Genomic DNA, 21,656 nt, shown 5'->3' with positions numbered 1-21,656 from the left:
AAATCATATAGTCACATTCTACCTCCTGAAGCCAGCCAGTCTTTTGCCTTCCAATAGCTTTGCAGGCGGCTCTGTCAAGTACTGCCTGTGGCTTCAAACTCACATCAAAGAAAGCTCACACTATACTAGCCCTGGGCCATGAGAATGTTCAGGCAGTTGGTGAATTTAATCTCAACCGTGAATTTCTCTCATTTATGTTCCAAAACATATTTATATGTGAATAGAATTCTCTTGAAGGTATGGAGAACTCCTAAAGTATTAGAGTTAGAAATATTAATATTAATTTCAAAACTGTTAGTGTATGCAAGCATGCTTGACTCTTTGCAACCCTATGGGCTGTACCCCATGAGGCTTCTCTGTCCATGGGATTTCCCAGGAAAAAATATTAGACTGGGTTGCTATTTCCTCCTCCAGAGGATCTTCATGAGCCAGAGATGGAATCATGTCTCCTGCATTACAGGCAGATTCTTTATGACTGAATCACTGGGAAAATAGATGATATTAAAACTATGAAGGTGGATGCAACAACCTAAGAAACATCCCCTTTTCTCTTGAAAATAGAAACTATTCAAGAATGAAAACTAACACTTAAATGTGAGATACCAAAAGAATTTCAAAAGCATGAAAAAGCAGAATGTAAAAACCACTAGAAAATAGAGTCCTTCAGGTTACTGGAAAAGAAAGATCTAATGTATAAATCCAGAAAATTAAGGAGATTTGGAGATATTATATACTACTCTATAAAAGACAATTTTACGTTATCAGACTCTTTTTTTAACTTTTGAAAATTAATATTTTTACTTAATAAAAAGTAAATTAATTTTTCCTCCTAAAGAAAAAATAGAAATATCTAGTGTATAATATGTTTTGGAATTTTTTAATGCCATTTATAAATACACATACACACAACTCAATCTATCTATTATAGTCTTTTCTATTAATGGATTTGTGGCCTTTTTCCTAATTATTTTCTGTAGTTCTAAGTCTCATGTTAATGTAATTTAGAAAGTCAATGTCAGATATTTTATATTAATGTTTATTTAGGATTTAACAGCATATTGCAAATGTTGCTGTAGTGACAAGAAATCTTCCAAAATTTAGTTTTTATAAATTTAAAAATAACAAAATAAACATTGCTATATAGATGAATAGGAAAAATGTTTGGAGAAACTATCACAAAATATTAGAATGCAGAATACATAAGGATTACAATTCTTTAATATTTATGAAATATTCATTTTAAGTAAATCCCTTGTTGTTCTTATCACATTTTGGAGGCATTGTTTAATTTTCTTCTGTTATGGACATTTCTTTGATTTTATTGTCTCTGAATTGACCCCCTACCTTCCCACTTTGATTCTCCCTTTGTTCTAAATACCCGTCTCCATCTTCTTTCACTAAATATCTTGTCAATTATTTGAATTTTCCCAAACATGAAAGATAGTTGCTGACCTTGGCTGTTTCTGTTTTCTTCTCTGCAACAATCTTTAAAACTAAAGAGTTAGGCTTAATTTAGATACAGAAGAATGGAAACTATTGAACATTTATTCTGAATATACTCGTCTTTTGGAAAACATGAGAAATTAAAGTGTTAGATATAATGAAAAATGATGAAGCAAGATAATAGTACAAGAGCATTACTCATTACTTAATTTTCAGATATCTAGAAAAATTTAAATTTTACTGATGGGAAAATTCAAGTGAATAAAGATGATGTGTAGAAAATGAGACATTTATTATCTTTTCATATAAGTCAATGACTTGTATCCAAATAGCAATTGAGTCTGGATAGTGTTATTTAACTCATAAGAAACTAATTAGATTGTAGTTATTTGAAGATACTCAAGTAATTATTACCAAATCAAAAGACAAACTGCAATTTGAATTTGTAACAAATGATTTAAACATAAATGCAAAGCAGTGTAAAAGTTTCCCAAGAAATTTATGTAGGTGTTAAGCAATAAGAAACAATATAAAATAATGAAGTTTTGATTGAAGAAAATGTAGAGATAAATAACTTAGGAAACACAGTTCATTATTTTTTATTTTAACTTATTTATTTTTAATTGGAGGATAATTGCTTTAAACTGTTGTGTTGGTTTCTGCCATATATCAACATGAATCAGCCATAGGTATGCATATTTCCACTCCCTTTTCAAACTCCCTCCCACTTCCCACCTCATCCTACCCCTCTAGGTTGTAGGAAACACAATTCTTTAATAACAAATATGATAGTTACCTTAAGGTTTACAAAGCAAGAAATTCTACATTAAAAGAATTTCAATGAATGATGCATGACCCTGAAAGACTGGACCATATCTGATTAAAAGAATCAGTTCTCAGTTGATAAATCCTCCCATAAGTCCTTGGCTTACTGAAAACTGTAGTGTATCTCTTTATAAATTATGACTATTTACTCTTGATATGTCTTTTGCTTCCTATATTTTCCAAGATACATCAAATGTACTTATGATCACTGGAGAGATGGCGCAGAATTCAGTCAAATTCATTGTTAGCTTTCATCAAAGCCTCAGAAGCATCTTCTTTTTCTCTAAACTTTTTCAGCACTATACAATATGTAGATATGATTCTGATGTCTATATTTCTAATAGACATCAATAAACTGTATTTTACCGCCGAGGATGTTTCATGATCATCTTAAGGGATTGTGTGGGTTTTTTTTTAAGTATATTGTGTTTAAGTTAAAAAAAAAAAAAAAAGACAAGCAACCCAACACTCTTTCAATGTAGTGATCATCTAGGATTGTTTGTGACTACCTAGTGCCACTTGGAACTAGGTACCCTCAGCTGCCATATCTGCCCTTCCCTTCCCCTTCCAGCTGTTCCTGACTAGACCAAAATTGATTCCTTTTATTTGCTATCTACCAGACATGGAAAGCATGATTCATTCTCTGCTTTTCATTTTGCTAAAAGTCTTTGTAAATAATTACAATCAGACAGAAAAGTTTTATTATCAAGATAATAAACCATTAAAAGTATCTGTCATCTTTGAAAAGAGTTTTAATGAATACTTAATATTCTTTAAAAAGTATTACTTTTTATCACTGATCACACTAAAAAACACACCTACATACATGAGAATTGCTTGAAATATTATATATTTACAGTCTAATAATTATAATTTTAATTTTAAAGGATTAATTTAAAAAATTATTATACAGCTAATATTGCAACAGCTCTCATTGCTTTAATAGATCTCTACTTGAGATATACTCTAAGACAGTGAATAGCAAAGAGTAAATTCTCAAAAAAATAGCAATCATTTTGTCAGCATATTCTGAAATTTAATCTTTAGTAAAATACATGGGAAAACTTTTCAAAATCTTATTTTGCACTTTTGTACAAATCTAACTTGAAAGAAATACGCACACACACACAAACACATATACCATAATATTCAAGCAACAATATGAAGTCTCTAGTAAATTTATTTATCACAATTGAAAACAATAATGACTAATCCCATCTATGTTTACTTAGAAGAGTGAATTCTAGTAGTAGATAATTCCATAATTTGTAAATGAGATTTCTGAAGGAATTTTTCTTTTTTATTTTCATGTTTTTAAGAGGAGAGTTATAAAAGAATACTGGAAGCACAAAGAATTTCCTGCAGTGCTAAAAGAGAGTGCTTCTCAGGCCCTCAGGATAATTTCAGAATATGGTTCTTCATCATTAGAATTCAGTGCCAATTTTTTCTCCAGGTTGAGTATATCTGATGATACTGAATCTGAACACTGTGTGGGAGACTTGTACACCCGTGGTGGATTCATGTCAAAACCAATACAGTATTGTAAAGTAAAATAAAGTAAAAGTAAAAAAAATTTTTAAAAAGAAACAATCATTTGTAGTGGTGATAGCAACAATCACATTCTAATTTTTTTCAGTTTTACATACTGTAAAAAATATTCTTCTTGAGGGCACATAAAACTGGGACAAGTAGCAGCTGCTGGTGTTGGAGAAGGTCATTGAGAGGCCATGAGTGCTGGTTAACCCACCAGCTGTAGCTGGGCTATCAGAGGCTCCTCACCCCCTTTTTTGTTCTTGGAAGGTAGATACTGGCCATAGTCCTCACACTAGGAGCTGTTTCAACAACACAGCCTTGAGAGAGCAATGTACTGCTGAGACTATCAGGACTGAATATGTGATTGAACCCAATTAAGGTCTCAAACTTTTAGATTCTGGTGGGGAGATATGGAGATATACTCATCATGTGGCCACCTAAGACAAGTCTTGTGTATATAAGTCCCCTTGCTTATTAAACCTGCCACCTACTAATCTGGAGTAGTTTGCCTGTTTCTTTTGTCTCTGCTTGCCCTCCATGTATGGTGGCCAGTTTCAGAATTCACTCAGGAAATTTGCAAGGCTGTGAACCACCAATGAGAAATATTAAGCTAAGAAGATGACATTCTGCTTAACTATATGAAGTAAGATATGTGATTACACGATGTCATTCATTTTTGGCTTTGTTCTCATCTTGGCTTATCATTTTCACTTGAGCAAAAATGCAGCTTAATTGGTCTAGTGCCACCTGTACATAAATGACTACGTGGAATCATATGTGTCCTCACTCTGTATTTTGAGTCAAACACATGTAAGATTGATATAAAAAATAAAATTCACATTTCACAAACCCAGTTAATTGCTAAGTGAGAGAATAGATGAAGACTGTATTCACAGAAATCGCCTCTAGACCAGCTCATGCTCTAAGATTTTTAATGACTATAATTTTTCTCCAGATATTTTTTTTCCATTTAAAGGAGAAAATGTTTACCTCTTGTCACTGTTTTAAGACACTAGCCTAGCATTCATCTTAAAAAAAGACCTGTACTTTTATAAACCGTGTCTTGATATTTAAAAATAAAAGACAATTATAAAGTTGTTGGTGATTTTGTGCATGTAGACATGAAGATATTTGATATATATATATATATATATATATATATATATATATATTGCAGAAGGGTTTCAGAGGTTTAAATTGATGCTGATAAAATTCAGTTAATTAACTTATAAAGCTCTTAAACATAATTGACAACATTTCTCAAAATTTAATTTGGGAGGGTCAAGCTAGAATTCAAAGTGGAATACATGTGAGAGAAAGAAACTGAACTGTGTCACTGAGAAATCGGTACGCAGCCTGCATCCCTTCATTTTATGTAACTCATATTTCATGTAATATTAAAATCATAAATAGAGCAGGTGATACTAATGAGGACACTAGACAACTAGTCCAAATACTTTTTTGTTTAGCACATTTTGCCATTAATTAATCTGGTAACCTTGAACTAGTCCAGCACTGAAGTCTTCACATTTTTTATGTCTAAATTAAAGGATCTACCTTAGATCATCTGTTATAAATTTCTAAAATTTAATATTAAATAATAGAAAAAAAGACTGTCATATGAGTAAATTAGGTCAACTAAATGAATATATACAGTTAGACCTAATCTAAGGCCTCTGATTATAAGATTTTTGTACACTAAATACCAGCAAATCTGGGTTGTCTTTAGTTTTCTCTTACCAATGTGAATTAACAGCATTTGAGAAACTGGCAGAATAACCCAGACACCACTTAAAATAAACCAATATCAAATCAAGCTTTGCTGTGTAGGCAAGCTTTCTCCTATCAATATGACTTTTAAAGAGAGAGCAACAAAGGTCATAAATAAACCTATTTAGAAAAAAAGAAAATGTTTCTTAAATGATTTCTTCCCATTTACAGTAAACTTACTTTAAACACTGATGGAGCCAACAAATGTAACTGTAAACAACAAACACATTTTGCTTGAGGGCTCCACAGCCTTACTGAAAAATTTCACATTTTGAATCTGCTTTTTTCCCCTTTCTTTCCTTCTCTATCATCCATTCTTGCATTTCCTTACAGCCTTACTTTTCATCCTATCAGATTTCTTTTTCAGTTGCCTTTCACATAGCTCTGCAAAAAATAAAATGTTGCCTAGAATTTATTGCCCATTTTGTCTCATTTATCTACAACTTTGTTAATCTTGAAAATTATCAATTAAGTGGGCTGAGAGTTGCTTATTATGAGATAACATCTTTAAAAAGGTTTCTACAGAGAATGCTGGGCACTGCTCTTTTGAAATGTGCCCTTTTAAGAATTAGCTCTGCTTAAGACCATCCGATGGTCCTTTGACTTGCTTTGTCAGGATTTTAGCTCCTGCATCACTTAGCTGTGGGTATAGCTGGAAGCAGGCCAACCTTTGACTTATGTCTTAATAAAGTGTTCCTGTTATTAGCTTACCTTGCCTCATGTGTGTTCACTGCTGACTCAACGATACTTCTAATTAGAGTTCTTAATTCTTGGCTATTTCAGTACCTGAATATTGTATTGCAGGTGCTGTTGTGAAAGAACTAATCAATAGTAAATGAATTATGGAGAATTAATTCCCTTATTGCTGTGCTTATACTCTGTAGAGTTTGGGCATTTTTTTTTTCCCCTTCCTTCTTTACCTGGTCACCAAATTGTGTTAGATTGTCATGTTCCCTCAGATAACAAATCTTGAAAATAGCTCTCAAAGCATGGCTCTATATTATTTTCTAAGTGAGAACATCTTCTCATGGTGTAATAGTCAATTCAGACATCCCTGGGCATTCTAAGTGAGATATAAAGCAGGTCATCCTCTGAGTTTGAAGGAGATAAATGTGGTAAAACACTGTACCAATGATGCTTTAGTCTGCTGACCTTGGTGTGGGAATGAAAAGTGATTTTAAATTCAAAGCAAAGTTAGTAGAGCTTCACAGCAACTTATTAAGCTGATATCTTAAGCTTGCATTTTTCGACTTTTTGTGCCTGACCCCATCAGCCTCTGGAATTCATCACAACAATCTAAATGCACCCTCCATTGTCAGTATCTAAATACTTCCCCAAGTTTTTGCAGGCTAACACAACGGATTTCTAAATAGCCTGTAGATTCAGTCTTCCTCCTCTTGTCTAGGGTTTGGTGTATGTCTACTCTTGTTTCAGGAATGGTGTATGCTCCTTCTTTCATGAAACACTTTCTGAAAATTTTAGGCACTTACCCAACACTCTAGTAGAGCTTCTTTATCATATTGTGTTTCACACTGTAATGTATTCATCATTAGATTGTTTATTTTCCTTGTTAGACAGTGATATTGAATGAAGGAAGCAGACTCATTACCCTATTGGAATTTGTATGTTCAACATCTGGTATGATTCCTCATATATATTTGGTAGTGGTTCAGTCACTAAGTGGTGCCCGACTCTTGAGAACCCATGGACTGCAACAGACCAGACTCTTCTGTCCAGGGGATTTTCCAAGCAAGAATACTGAAGTGGGTTGCCATTTCCCTCTTTAGGGGATCTTCCCAATGCAGGGATTGAACCCAGGTCTCCTATTTTGAAAGTGGATTCTTTTTATTTTTTAAATTTATTTATTTTAATTGGAGGCTAATTGCTTTACAATATTGTATTGGTTTTGCCATATATTGACATGAATCCGCCACAGGTGTACACGTGTTCCCCATCCTGAACACCCCTTCCCACCTCCCTCCCCATCCCATTCCTCTGGTTCATCCCAGTGCACCAGCCCCAAGCACCCTGTATCATGCATTGAACCTGGACTGGTGATTCATTTCACATATGATAATATACATGTTCCAATGCCATTCTCCCAAATCATCCTACCCTCGCCCTCTCCCACAGAGTCCAAAAGATTGCTCTATACATCTGTGTCTCTTTTGCTGTCTTGCATATGGGGTTATCATTACTATCTTTCTAAATTCCATATATATGCATTATTATACTCTATTAGTGTTTTTCTTTCTGGCTTACTTCACTCTGTATAATAGGCTCCAGTTTCATCCACCTCATTATAACTGATATAATTCTGATATAATTCACATATATTCTTTTTAATGGCTAAGTAATACTCCATTGTGTATATGTACCACAGCTTTCTTATACATTCATCTGCTGATGGGCATTTAGGTTACTTCCATATTCTGGCTATTATAAACAGTGCTGCGATGAACATTGGGGTACATGTGTCTCTTTCAATTCTGGTTTCCTCAGTGTGTATGCCCAGCAGCGGGATTGCTGGGTCATATGGCAGTTCTATTTCCAGATTTTTAGGAATCTCCATACTGTTCTCCATAGTGGCTGTACTAGTTTGCATTTCCACCAACAATGTAAGAGGGTTCCCTTTTTTCCACACCCTTTCCAGAATTTATTGCTTGTAGACTTTTGGATAGCAGCCATTCAGACTGGCATGAAACGGTACCTCATTGTGGTTTTCATTTGCATTTTTCTGATAATGAGTGATGTTGAGCATCTTCCCATGTGTTTGTCAGCCATCTGTATGTCTTCTTTGGAGAAATGCCTGTTTAGTTCTTTGGCCCACTTTTTGATTGGATTGTTTATTTTTCTGGAATTAAGCTTCAGGAGTTGCTTGTATATTTTTGATATTAATTCTTTGTCATTTGCCATCTTGAGAAATAATGATGGAACTTGAGGAATCAACCTGCCTGACTTCAGTCTCTGCTACAAAGCCGCAGTCATCAAGACAGTATGGTACTGGCACAAAGACAGAAATATAGATCAATGGAACAAAATAGAAAGCCCAGAGATAAATCCACACACCTATGGACACCTTATCTTCAACAAAGGAAGCAAGAATATACAATGGAGAACAGACAATCTCTTTAACAAGTGGTGCTGGGAAAACTGGTCAATCACTTGTAAAAGAATGAAACTAGAACACTTTCTAACGCCATACACAAAAATAAACTCAAAATGGATTAAAGGTCTAAATGTAAGACCAGAAACTATAAAACTCCTAGAGGAAAACATAGGCAAAATGCTCTCCGACATAAATCACAGCAGGATCCTCTATGACCCACCTCCCAGAATATTGGAAATAGAAGCAAAAATTAATGAGTGGGACCTAATTAAAATTAAAAGTTCTGCACAACAAAGGAAACTGTAAGCAAGGTGAAAAGACAGCCTTCAGAATGGGAGAAAATAATAGCAAACGAAGGTAGATTCTTTACCACTAGGGAAGCCCAACGGAGAAGGCAATGGCACCCCACTCCAGTACTCTTGCCTGGAAAATCCCATGGACAGAGGAGCCTGGTAGGCTACAGTCCATGGGGGCGCTACCATTCGGACACGACTGAGCGACTTCACTTTCACTTTTCACTTTCATGCATTGGAGAAGGAAATGGTAACCCACTCCAGTGTTCTTGCCTGGAGAATCCCGGATATGGCGGAGCCTGGTGGGCTGCCATCTATGGGGTCACACAGAGTCGGACACGACTGAGGCGACTTAGCAGCAGCAGCAGCAGGGAAGCCCGAATGAATGACTGTCTCATGGAATGATGGTCATCTGCAGAATTTGTATATGATAAAAACTTAAGTTCATGTTTTGGCTCGGCCTCTGAATAGCTCTGTGACCTTGTTCATATCACTTCTTTTATTCTCCACATGCTTCTCTGTAAAATGAGATAACAGTACTCAGTCTCACAGGTGTATAGTAAAAAGCAATAACTACAGTTAGTCACAGTGCCTGACCTCATGACTGAACAATGCATATGTGTGTGCATGAGTGTTTTTATGGATTTTTCTGTAACATACTTTAAAGTATTCATAGACATTGAACAACATAAAGTACGCTATACAAATTGATTCTGTATAACATAGTATATAGAAACAAACAAGCACGCAAATGTATCATTGGTGTTAAAGAATATTGCACTTCCTCTCCTTCAATTAAATGAGTGAATTTTATTTCTGTTTTTTCTTGTCTTTTTTCTCCATAGAAACATATTATGACAGACAATTGAACTCCACTGGTGTCTTACCTTCTCTCTATTTCCATGAATTGAAATATTTTCTGTTTTATACTATAATTAGTTTTTATATTATTTGGAAATATGTAACATCCCCTTCAGTTAATTACAATAGGTTACATTTTCTTCCCCTCTCTCAATATTATCTTTTTTTTTTTTTAAATAAGAACACTAAGTCTCACATCTCTCAGCTTGAAACACAGGTGCCAAAATACATGGTTTCTTAATATTCCATTCATGTCAAAAAATTGATTTTTTGCTTGAGTGACAATTTATAGACAAGGTACCATGGTGATTATTAAAATATTTATTAATTACACAATATATAAACTCATAATGTATACCAAGAAAGTAGAAATTTGAAGAAGTATTTCAAAGATAAGAGCAGAGTCAGATTTGTTCATCATTCATTCATTCATTCTTCATTACCTTTATTTAATAAGTTTATTATTGGCCTCTTACTTGGTAACAAATGGTATCTAGTATGTATGAAATGCTTACAGTATTCTAAATTCCAGGGTTTACATGAATTATATCATCTAAACCTCTACAACAAGGCTGTTTATTATTATCAGTGTTGTTATTGTTATTATTATACAAGTGAGATAAAAACTACTAAAGAATGTGCTAAGATCACATAGCAGGTAAGTGGGCAATCTGGGCATGAAACTCATGTCTTTCCGAATCTTCAGTGGCCTTGGTCCAAAAGTAGAATGCCACTTTCTCTATGACTGGTGAGAATGACATGGACTCTAAACTGAAAGAGGTGATATTTCAAACTCTAAGAAGGAAGCTCACGTTATATAATGATGAACTCCACAGTGTTATGAGGTTGAAGGTTATATAACTAACTCCCTCCCTCTCTCAAAGTTATCACTATTAAACCTAAAGAGAAATTCAACATGTGACCCTCAGAAAGAAGGATACTGAGTGAAAAACCGCATTCATCCACTTGTCATTACAGGTATTCACTAAGCTCCTATGCTCTGTAATGCACAGTGCTGGATCCTACGGATAGAATCATGAATTAAGCCAGGTCTTTGCTCTCAATAACTGAAGAATGTGTTAGTACTTATTTATTTATCTATATTTCTGTTTCTAAGAGGCCCTGATCCTTTCCATGTTTTTTTTTTTTTTTTTTAATCCCTTGAATATATTGCCACAGCTTCTTGATAGGTTAAAATTTTCAAAATACTTTTCTGATGACTTTATTTTCACTATGCTCTCCTGTTTAATCATGTTTTTATTGCTGACATCTCTGTTTTGATCTCCTTTGCCTTTTCTGTATTCACTTAATCTGTCTTTGTCCTCAGCACTTGCCATTGCCTTTTAAGCTACACCTGTGATTTTTAAAATATGCTGTGTTCTTATACTCCCTCATAACAGGTTGTGACCATCACTTTCATCCCGTCCCAACTTCATCTTTAATGGCTTCATGTTGGAAGATCAAAATCAATTTTGTTAGTTTAACATCAAGAAAAATTTTAAAATTATTACAAACAAGGGCTTGGTTTTAATTTTCTAGTCTGTTGTTGATAAATCTCTTTATTTGAGCAGTCCAAGAGAGTAATTTTGTTCAATGTCAAAGTAAAATGTTTAGAGAAGTACCTGACACATAGTAGGTGATACTAAATTATTATTATGTGAGTGTTATTGAATAATGGTGAACTCTTGAAACACTTGAAACTTATATAGTATTGTAAATCAACTATACCTCAATAAAAAATAGCAAGCCCCCAAAATCAAAGCACATACATTACATTACCATAGGTAAACTTAGATAGCCAGTGGAAATTTACTATATAATGCAGGGAGTTTAACCTGGTGCTCTGTGACAACCTAAAGGGGTTGGATGTGGTGGGAGGTGACAAGGAGGTTCAAGAGGGAGGGGGCATACATGTACCTAGGGCTTCTTCATGTTGATGTATGGAAGAAACCAATACAATATTGGAAAGCAATCATCCTCCAATTAAAAGTAAATCAAAGGATCCTAAGAGACTACTATCAGCAGTTGTATGCCAATAAAATGGACAACGTGGAAGAAATGGACAAATTCTTAGAAAAGTACAATTTTCCAAAACTGAACCAGGAAGAAATAGAAAATCTTAACAGACCCATCACAAGCACAGAAATTGAAACTGTAATCAGAAATCTTCCAGCAAACAAAAGCCCAGGTCCAGACGGCTTCACAGCTGAATTCTACCAAAGATTCGAGAAGAGCTAACACCTATCCTCCTCAAACTCTTCCAGAAAATTGCAGAGGAAGGGAAACTTCCAAACTCATTCTATGAGGCCACCATCACCCTAATACCAAAACCTGACAAAGATGTCACAAAAAAAGAAAGCTAAAGGCCAATATCACTGATGAACATAGATGCAAAAATCCTCAACAAAATTCTAGCAATCAGAACCCAACAACACATTAAAAAGATCATACACCATGACCAAGTGGGCTTTATCCCAGGGATGCAAGGATTCTTCAATATCCGCAAATCAATCAATGTAATTCACCACATTAACAAATTGAAAAATAAAAACCATATGATTATCTCAATAGATGCAGAGAAGGCCTTTGACAAAATTCAACATCCATTTATGATAAAAACTCTCCAGAAAGCAGGAATAGAAGGAATATACCTCAACATAATAAAAGCTATCTATGACAAACCCACAGCAAACATTATCCTCAATGGTGAAAAATTGAAAGCATTTCCCCTAAAGTCAGGAACAAGACAAGGGTGTCCACTTTCACCGCTACTATTCAACATAGTTCTGGAAGTTTTGGCCACAGCAATCAGAGCAGAAAAAGAAATAAAAGGAATCCAAATTGGAAAAGAAGAAGTAAAACTCTCACTGTTTGCAGATGACATGATCCTCTACATGGAAAACCCTAAAGACTCCACCAGAAAATTACTAGAGCTCATCAATGAATATAGTAAAGTTGCAGGATATAAAATCAACACACAGAAATCCCTTGCATTCCTATACACGAATAATGAGAAAGTAGAAAAAGAAATTAAGGAAACAATTCCATTCACCATTGCAACGAAAAGAATAAAATACTTAGGAATATATCTACCTAAAGAAACTAAAGACCTATATATAGAAAACTATAAAACACTGATGAAAGAAATCAAAGAGGACACTAATAGATGGAGAAATATACCATGTTCATGGATCAGAAGAATCAATATAGTAATTCAATGCAATCCCTATCAAGCTACCAGCCATATTTTTCACAGAACTAGAACAAATAATTTCAAGATTTGTATGGAAATACAAAAAACCTCGAATAGCCAAAGCAATCTTGAGAAAGAAGAATGGAACTGGAGGAATCAGCTTGCCTGACTTCAGGCTCTACTACAAAGCCACAGTCATCAAGACAGTATGGTACTGGCACAAAGACAGACATATAGATCAATGGAACAAAATAGAAAGCCCAGAGATAAATCCACATGCATATGGACACCTTATCTTTGACAAAGGAAGCAAGAATATACAATGGAGTAAAGACAATCTCTTTAACAAGTGGTGCTGGGAAAACTGGTCAACCACTTGTAAAAGAATGAAACTAGATCACTTTCTAACACCGCACACAAAAATAAACTCAAAATGGATTAAAGATCTAAATGTAAGATCAGAAACTATAAAACTCCTAGAGGAGAACATAGGCAAAACACTCTCAGACATAAATCACAGCAGGATCCTCTATGATCCACCTCCCAGAATTCTGGGAATAAAAGCAAAAAGAAACAAATGGGATCTAATTAAAATTAAAAGCTTCTGCACAACAAAGGAAAATATAAGCAAGGTGAAAAGACAGCCTTCTGAATGGGAGAAAATAATAGCAAATGAAGCAACTGACAAACAACTAATCTCAAAAATATACAAGCAACTTATGCAGCTCAATTCCAGAAAAATAAACGACCCAATCAAAAAATGGGCCAAAGAACTAAATAGACATTTCTCCAAAGAAGACATACGGATGGCTAACAAACACATGAAAAGATGCTCAACATCACTCATTATTAGAGAAATGCAAATCAAAATCACAATGAGGTACCACTTCACACCAGTCAGAATGGCTGTGATCCAAAAATCTGCAAGCAATAAATGCTGGAGAGGGTGTGGAGAAAAGGGAACCCTCCTACACTGTTGGTGGGAATGCAAACTAGTACAGCCACTATGGAGAACAGTGTGGAGATTCCTTAAAAAATTGCAAATAGAACTACCTTATGACCCAGCAATCCCACTGCTGGGCATACACACCGAGGAAACCAGAATTGAAAGAGATACATGTACCCCAATGTTCATCGCAGCACTGTTTATAATAGCCAGGACATGGAAGCAATCTAGATGTCCATCAGCAGATGAATGGATAAGAAAGCTGTGGTACATATACACAATGGAGTATTACTCAGCCGTTAAAAAGAATTCATTTGAATCAGTTCTGATGAGATGGATGAAACTGGAGCCGATTATACAGAGTGAAGTAAGCCAGAAAGAAAAACACCAATACAGTATACTAACACATACATATGGAATTTAGAAAGATGGCAAAGACGACCCTGTATGCAAGACAGGAAAAAAGACACAGATGTGTATAACGGACTTTTGGACTCAGAGGGAGAGGGAAAGGGTGGGATGATTATGGAGAATGACATTCTAACATGTATACTATCATGTAAGAATTGAATTGCCAGTCTATGTCTGACGCAGGATACAGCATGCTTGGGGCTGGTGCATGGGGATGACCCACAGAGATGTTATGGGGAGGGAGGTGGGAGGGGGGTTCATGTTTGGGAATGCATGTAAGAATTAAAGATTTTAAAATTAAAAAAAATGTTAAAAATTAAATTAAATTAAATTAAATTAAAAATTAAAAAAAGTAAATCAATTTAAATAAAAAATAAATCTGCTAAAAATAATTTATAAATACAGAAATTAATTGTGACTCTGAAGTTCTCTAAACAATCATTTTTAAAAGATGGCAGTATATTATACCTTGGAAGTTGAACACATAATTTCTTAGAAATATAGCATGTGAAATGAGTGAATAAAACTCACTTATGCAAAATGACTTGCATAAAAATGTTCCTTATCACTATGCCAAGTTGTCCGTAGTGGAAAATAAAAGACTGAAAGCACACTTTGGAGAACACAGTCCAAATGCTGTCAGGTACTTAGGCTTCTTACAATATAGCTGAGTATCCTTTTCACCTGCTGGGAAAGAACTGTGGAGAAAATATACAAGAGCGAGTAGACAATGAAACTAAAATCACATTAAATTATACAGAATTTAAATTTTAGCCACAACTCCATTTATTTCTCTGAGGTTTCTCCTCTTTTTGAAAGAAATACAGGTCAATATGTCCCCATTACAAGATAAAATATTATTTTAAAATTTCACTTTGGCTGTCTTTCTAAATTAGTCACTGAAGTCTTATATTGAACCATATATTTAGTAAACAGCTGACATGCAAGAATTTTAGTTTGTGTCTTCCAAGTCTCTTTTGCAAGCTTTAAGTTGGAAAAGTAAGATAGTATAACATAATGATTTTTAAAAAAGACTTGAGAATCTAATATCAAACTGCTAGGATTTTGTCTAGACTCTGCTGCTTGTGATAAGCCTCTCTGTACTCATATTTCCTCAGCAGAAAAGATGGTTAGCATAATATTATTATTTTTACTTAGGGCTCCATTATAAAGATTAAATATATTAAGCCCTATACAACACTTAGAACAAAACCTGAAATTGGAACTATTTAAATAGCACATTTTCTATAAATATTTATAGCTAATGCTTTTTTCACATAAATAAATTTCATAGTAAACACTATTTAGTGTTTATAAGTTTTAGTTTGGAAAATGTATTCATTTGAAGTAAACATATTATGTTGTATTCTGTGAATTTTGGAAGATCACAAAATATTCGGTACCTGTAATGTTCTCGAACAGCTAGCAGTGAACAAAATAAGTGAAAAAAATCCTTACTTTTATGGAGCTTAGATTCTGTAATTCTTATTCTTTAAAATCTTATGATCTGATAGGCATATGTATATATCCAACAAATCACATCACAAATACTGTAGTAGGATAAGTAAACACTGGGTAGTAAATAATTATCAACTAAAATCATGATAAAAATCTGAGCTTCAATTTGAAAGATGAGTGATGCTACACTCACAAGAAAAAGCAGGGGAAACAATTCTTATTAATTTGGAGAACAATATGATCTAAGCAGAAAAATTTGGGTAGAGTCCCATGAAGCGTGAGAATCAGAAATAAGGCAAAGTGTGAGTGTTGATGATGAAATGCATTGTTAGGAATAGGCTGTTAAGACCATGTGAAGGTGGGTAGAGTTTCTTGAAACAGACAATGAAGAGGAATGGAAGGTTTAAGCCTGAGTATGCAAGGGCTTATGCTTCCATACTATCTATTCCCACCCCAGAGGCTTAAGATTCATCATTCTTTCCTCACTTAGTGGCAGTAAAACAACTGTTACAAAATGATTCAATACCTCAAGTTCTGAATCCTAGGGAAATCATTCACAAACAATCCATTATACACATGTTCTCAATTTACAATCAAGAGGGTATTTTTATGAGATGGAGAGAGGAATATTTGCCTGACTCGTTGACATCTACCTATACATATGTTCCCATATACATTTATAAATTAATTTTTTCAACAAAAATTAATGGCAAAAAGTGTTTAGAAGATGATGATCAAAATTGGACACAGAACTTGATTTCAACAATCATAATGGGAAGGGAAATAATCAAAATACACAGATAACTATTTTTCTGTTTGGAAGTTAATTTTATGATAAAAGAAATTCAACAAAACATTGGAGTGGGATTCTGAGAAGTGAGGGAAGAAATATAATTCTCAATATAGACTGATATCAATGAAGATATTGATGACACTGTGTTTTATAAAGGTGGTAGAGTTTAAACTAGGCTCTGAAAAATCTGAGGATTTAGCAGAGGACTCTGGATTCAAGGAAAAGGAATTGTATGAACAAAGATAAGTCGATCTATTTGTTTGTTTTCTCCAGGACACCATTTAATTCTTTTGTGTTAAAGGTTCAGATATGTTTAAGGAGGCTCATGAGAATGTTATATTCAGACTTTCGAGATGAATACTCCTTCTGGTATTAAAAGCTCTTTTAATCTCAGGATTATTTACTTTGGATTACATTTACTCTGCATTACATTACTTTACTTCTAACCCTTGCTTCTTCAGCTGCCAAATAGGAATAATAATAGTAGCTACCTCATAAGATTATTGTGAATATCAAGTAAAAGAATACATAGAATAACATTAGAATAGTGACTGAATGACAGATACTGGCAGTGTATTGCTCAAAAACCATTAGCTATTTTCTTTATTAAGGAAAATTAAAGGTGGCATTTATTGTTAAAGAAATTTGTTGGCAAGCTTGAGAACATATACAAATGACAAAATATAGAGGATGATGACATAATTTTGGATTTAATGGAAAAGACGTGTGAAAACAATAGTTTTTGATTGAGAGACCGACTTGAGTTGAAGTTTATTATTCTAATGCTGTGGCTTATTAGCAAGAATTCATAGGGGTCGCAAAGAGTCGGACACGATTGAGCGACTTTCAGTTTCACTTTTCACATTTCATAATCCTGAATGTTTCTGTATTAAAAATTTACAGATTTCACAAAGGCTAAATGATTTAAAAAAATACAATTATCCCAAAGGAGCAAGTTGCTGCAAGATCACTTTGTAAACGAAGTAGTATTTATTTTCAACTCTCATTCTTCAAATTTCTTGACATTCCTTATACAGTTCCTCTATTTCTCCCAATGATGACCTCCTTTCAAATCCTTCTCTGAGGTTTAGAATAATGTGAAATATTCACTGACAATGAGTTATAATCGATGTATATTACTCTGTCTTGAGTGGCATTGCTCTTTTTCTATTCTATAGGCTATCACTAGAGTAAATGATAATTTTTATGATGAAATTTCAAATAGTTTTTATAATGCAATATTTGGGGGCTCTGAGAAATTTACATCATTATCTTCAAAAGCAAGCTGCATCAAAAACTTAACAATCAAAATTACAGTTTGTCTATGTTCTTTAAAGTTTTGTAATTTACTGTTGGTATTTAACTTGCATTTATCTTTTTTCTTGTTGATGAATATAATTGAGGGTTGTGATGTCAATCATTGTTTATCCAACAAATAAAATTCTAAATAATAATAATGATAATTATATTTATACTCTACCACATTAATTATGCCAAGAAAATCCTTCCTAGGAAGTTATGATTTTAATTACTACCAATTCCTACTCATTTATATAGTTAAATGAATAAGTTAAACAGAAAAATCTAAGAATTGATTGTTATGTGTACTATGCATCTACAAATGACTCAGTTGCTAAAGACTTTGACTCTACTTGGGGAGGATTATACTGTCACTAAACCATTTCCACCCCTCATGCATTTAAAATTAACTTTGACATGCATTATCTTGTAATGCTCTAAATAAACATCTAAAATTATTATCCCTCTGATGTGTAAAGAGAAAATATCAAATGGAGTAAAACACAATATCTCATCATCAAAATAAGGAGTACCCTTACTAATGGATGAAGCTGATATTTGTAAATATTCAATCAGTTCAGTTCAGTCACTCAGTTGTGTCCGACTCTTTGCAACCCCGTGGACAGCAGCACACCAAGCCTCCCTGCTCATCACCAACTGCTGGAGTTCACTCAACCTCATGTCCATTGAGTCAGTGATGCCATCCAACCATCTCATCCTCTGTCATCCCCTTCTCCTCCCGCCTTCAATCTTTCCCAGCCTCAGGGTCTTTTCCAATGAGTCAGTTCCTCGTGTCAGGTGGCCAAAGTATTGGCATTTCCTCTTCAACATCTGTCCTTCCAATGAATACTCAGGATTTATTTCCTTCAGAATGGACTGGTTGGATCTCCTTGCAGTCCAAGGGACTCTCAAGAGTCTTCTCCAACACCACAGTTCAAAAGCATCCATTCTTCAGCACTCAGCTTTCTTTATACTCCAACTCTTACATCCATACACGTCCACTGGAAAAACCATAGCCTTGACTAGACAGACCTTTGTTGGCAAAGTAATGTCTCTGCTTCCTAATATGCTGTCTAGATTGGTCATAACTTTTCTCCCAAGAAATAAGCATCTTTTAATTTCATGGCTGAAATATTGAAAATATTGGCTCTGCATAAAATAAAGGAAATTTTAACATATATTGAACTTATGTAAATACTCCAAAAAGTGCATTTACTGAAAATAAAGCATAGAATTATTATGTTAACTTAACTGAAAGTAGACTCATAAAATATCACTAAAGCTAAGATTTTTCGAGTGTGTGACTATCATTATCATTCCTAGAAAAACACATTTTTCCTTCTGTCATGTCCTATACATTGTCATGGAACAAAATCTTCTCCTAATATGTCAGGGTTTAACATCTTCAACAAGCACATTTATAGATTATAACAAATATAAAATTTTTATGTAACAACACAACACTCTTGGTAAACCTAGGATGTTAACTATTTTTTTCTTTACAGATCATGCCTTCTATTTCTGTTAATGTGGTATATTAAATATACCTCAATAGAAAGTAAAATTTGTGCGATTTTACAAATACACCAAAGTTGTTTTCATGCCCTCCTATCATCAAAACATAAAATTAATGACTTCAAGTTCTTATAATTTATATATTTTTATCACATATAAGTGGTTGCATATAACATTTCCTCCTGAAATATTTTGAGCACATTAAACCAAGTCAATGAAAATTGGCAGTAAGTTTAATTCTTTCTATTTTAGCACTGAAAGAAACTTACATGGAAAATCTGATTTCCATTTTCATAACACTGTCATTTGTCAAATTATCTGTCTTTATACTAACCAGCGAAATCAGTTGTAATTCACAGGGTTTTCTTAGCCAAAGAGGATGCAATTGCAGACATCAGACTATAACTTCTAGAATTAAAAATGTAGTACAAAAAGGATAAATAAAGGCAAGTAACAAAAAGTTAAAGAATTATCACAATTATCCACACATATAATGATGAATTTGTCTAAAACACACCAAGTTTTTGTCAGTTTGTTACTTTCAGGTATGTATTAAGAAAGTTCTCTCTGTCTCATACTTACATTTTAATGAAATTTCCTAGGTGGTACTAGTGGTAGAAAACCTTCCTGCCAATGCTGGAGATGTAAGAGATGTGAGTTCAACCACTGGGTCTGGAAGATAACCTCGGAGGAGGAAATGGCAACCCACTCCAGTATTTTTGCCTAGAGAATCCCATGGACAGAGGAGCCTGGTGGTCTACAGTCTATAGTGGCACAAAGAGTCAGACACGACTACAGAAATATAGCACACACCTAGCACAGAGCACACAATAAAATATATACCTATATATTTACATACAATACACATAATAGAAAACATTTAAATTGTAATGTAGAATATACAGATTAAAAATATATTTGCTGACCTGTAATTGAATGCAATTTACATCATCATCATCACAATACACACATTTGACAATAATCATTATTATGGAATCAATAGATAAATAATCTTAATAAGGAATACAAGCAGTATGTTAAATATTATTTCTGAATTAAAAACCCCTGTAAGAAAGTAGACAGAAAACAACTTACAGACTTATCCTGGAAATTAAATAAATAAATAAATCAGAGCTTGGCATGTTGACTATAGAACAACTGTTTGATTAATTTTGATGCTGTTTTTGAAATAAGATATTTACTTCACTATTATAGATCCTACAAAAGATACACACAGAGAAATAAAGATGAAAAATGCAAGCAGGGTCAATAAATAGGAAAGCAATCTTACCTGGTCTTTTCACAGAAAAATTATGAAGTAGTTTAGGACAACTGACCAAAAAATAACAAATTTGGGAACATTTTTAGAAGTGACAAGGGATGAAAAGCTGCCCCCTAAACTTACTCTTTTTTGAGCTACATAAAAATTAATAACACAACAGAAAATTGGGGAAATAGACCTAAATTTTGAGACATTCATAGATGTGTAAAACAATAGAAGTTGAAAATTTTAATGATAGTGTTATTTTATGTGATCTTCAAATTATAAGTGAAAATAAATAGTAAACATTTATAAATTGTCAATAGTCATGTTTACACATGTTATTTTCCCCTATATATTCTTGCGGGTCCTGTGATCTTAGAATAAAAATTACTGAGCCTAGTTTTATTGGATTGGGTCTACTCCTCTAACACCTTTCTCTTGAAAGGTAGACTTTCATAATAAGAAATTTTAAGATGTTTGAAGATGTATTTTTCTGTTTGCTGCTGATTATTTTTGACGATTTTTTTTTTCCTTCACAGAATAATGTACCAACTCTTAAGCAACAGTTAAAACTGGACATGGAACAGACTGGTTCCAAATGGGAAAGGAGTATATCAGGGCTGTATATTGTCACCCTGCTTATTTAACTTATATGCAGAGTACATCATGAGAAATGCTTGGCTAGAGCAAGCACAAGCTAGTATCAAGATTGCCAGGAGAAATATCAATAACCTCAAGTATTCAGATGACATCACCCTTATAGCAGAAAGTGAAGAAGAACTAAAGCACCTCTTGATGAAAGTGAAAGAGGAGAGTGGAAAAGTTGGCTTAAAGCTCAACATTCAGAAAACTACGATTATGGCATCCAGTCCCATCATTTCATGGGAAATAGATGGGAAATAGTGGAAACAGTGGCTGACTTTATTTTTCTGGGCTCCAAAAT

The sequence above is a fragment of the Ovis aries genome, chromosome 6 (assembly GCF_016772045.2).
Source record: "Ovis aries strain OAR_USU_Benz2616 breed Rambouillet chromosome 6, ARS-UI_Ramb_v3.0, whole genome shotgun sequence".
NCBI classification, from domain to species: domain Eukaryota; kingdom Metazoa; phylum Chordata; class Mammalia; order Artiodactyla; family Bovidae; genus Ovis; species Ovis aries.
Note: the sequence above shows the minus strand (reverse complement) of the source record.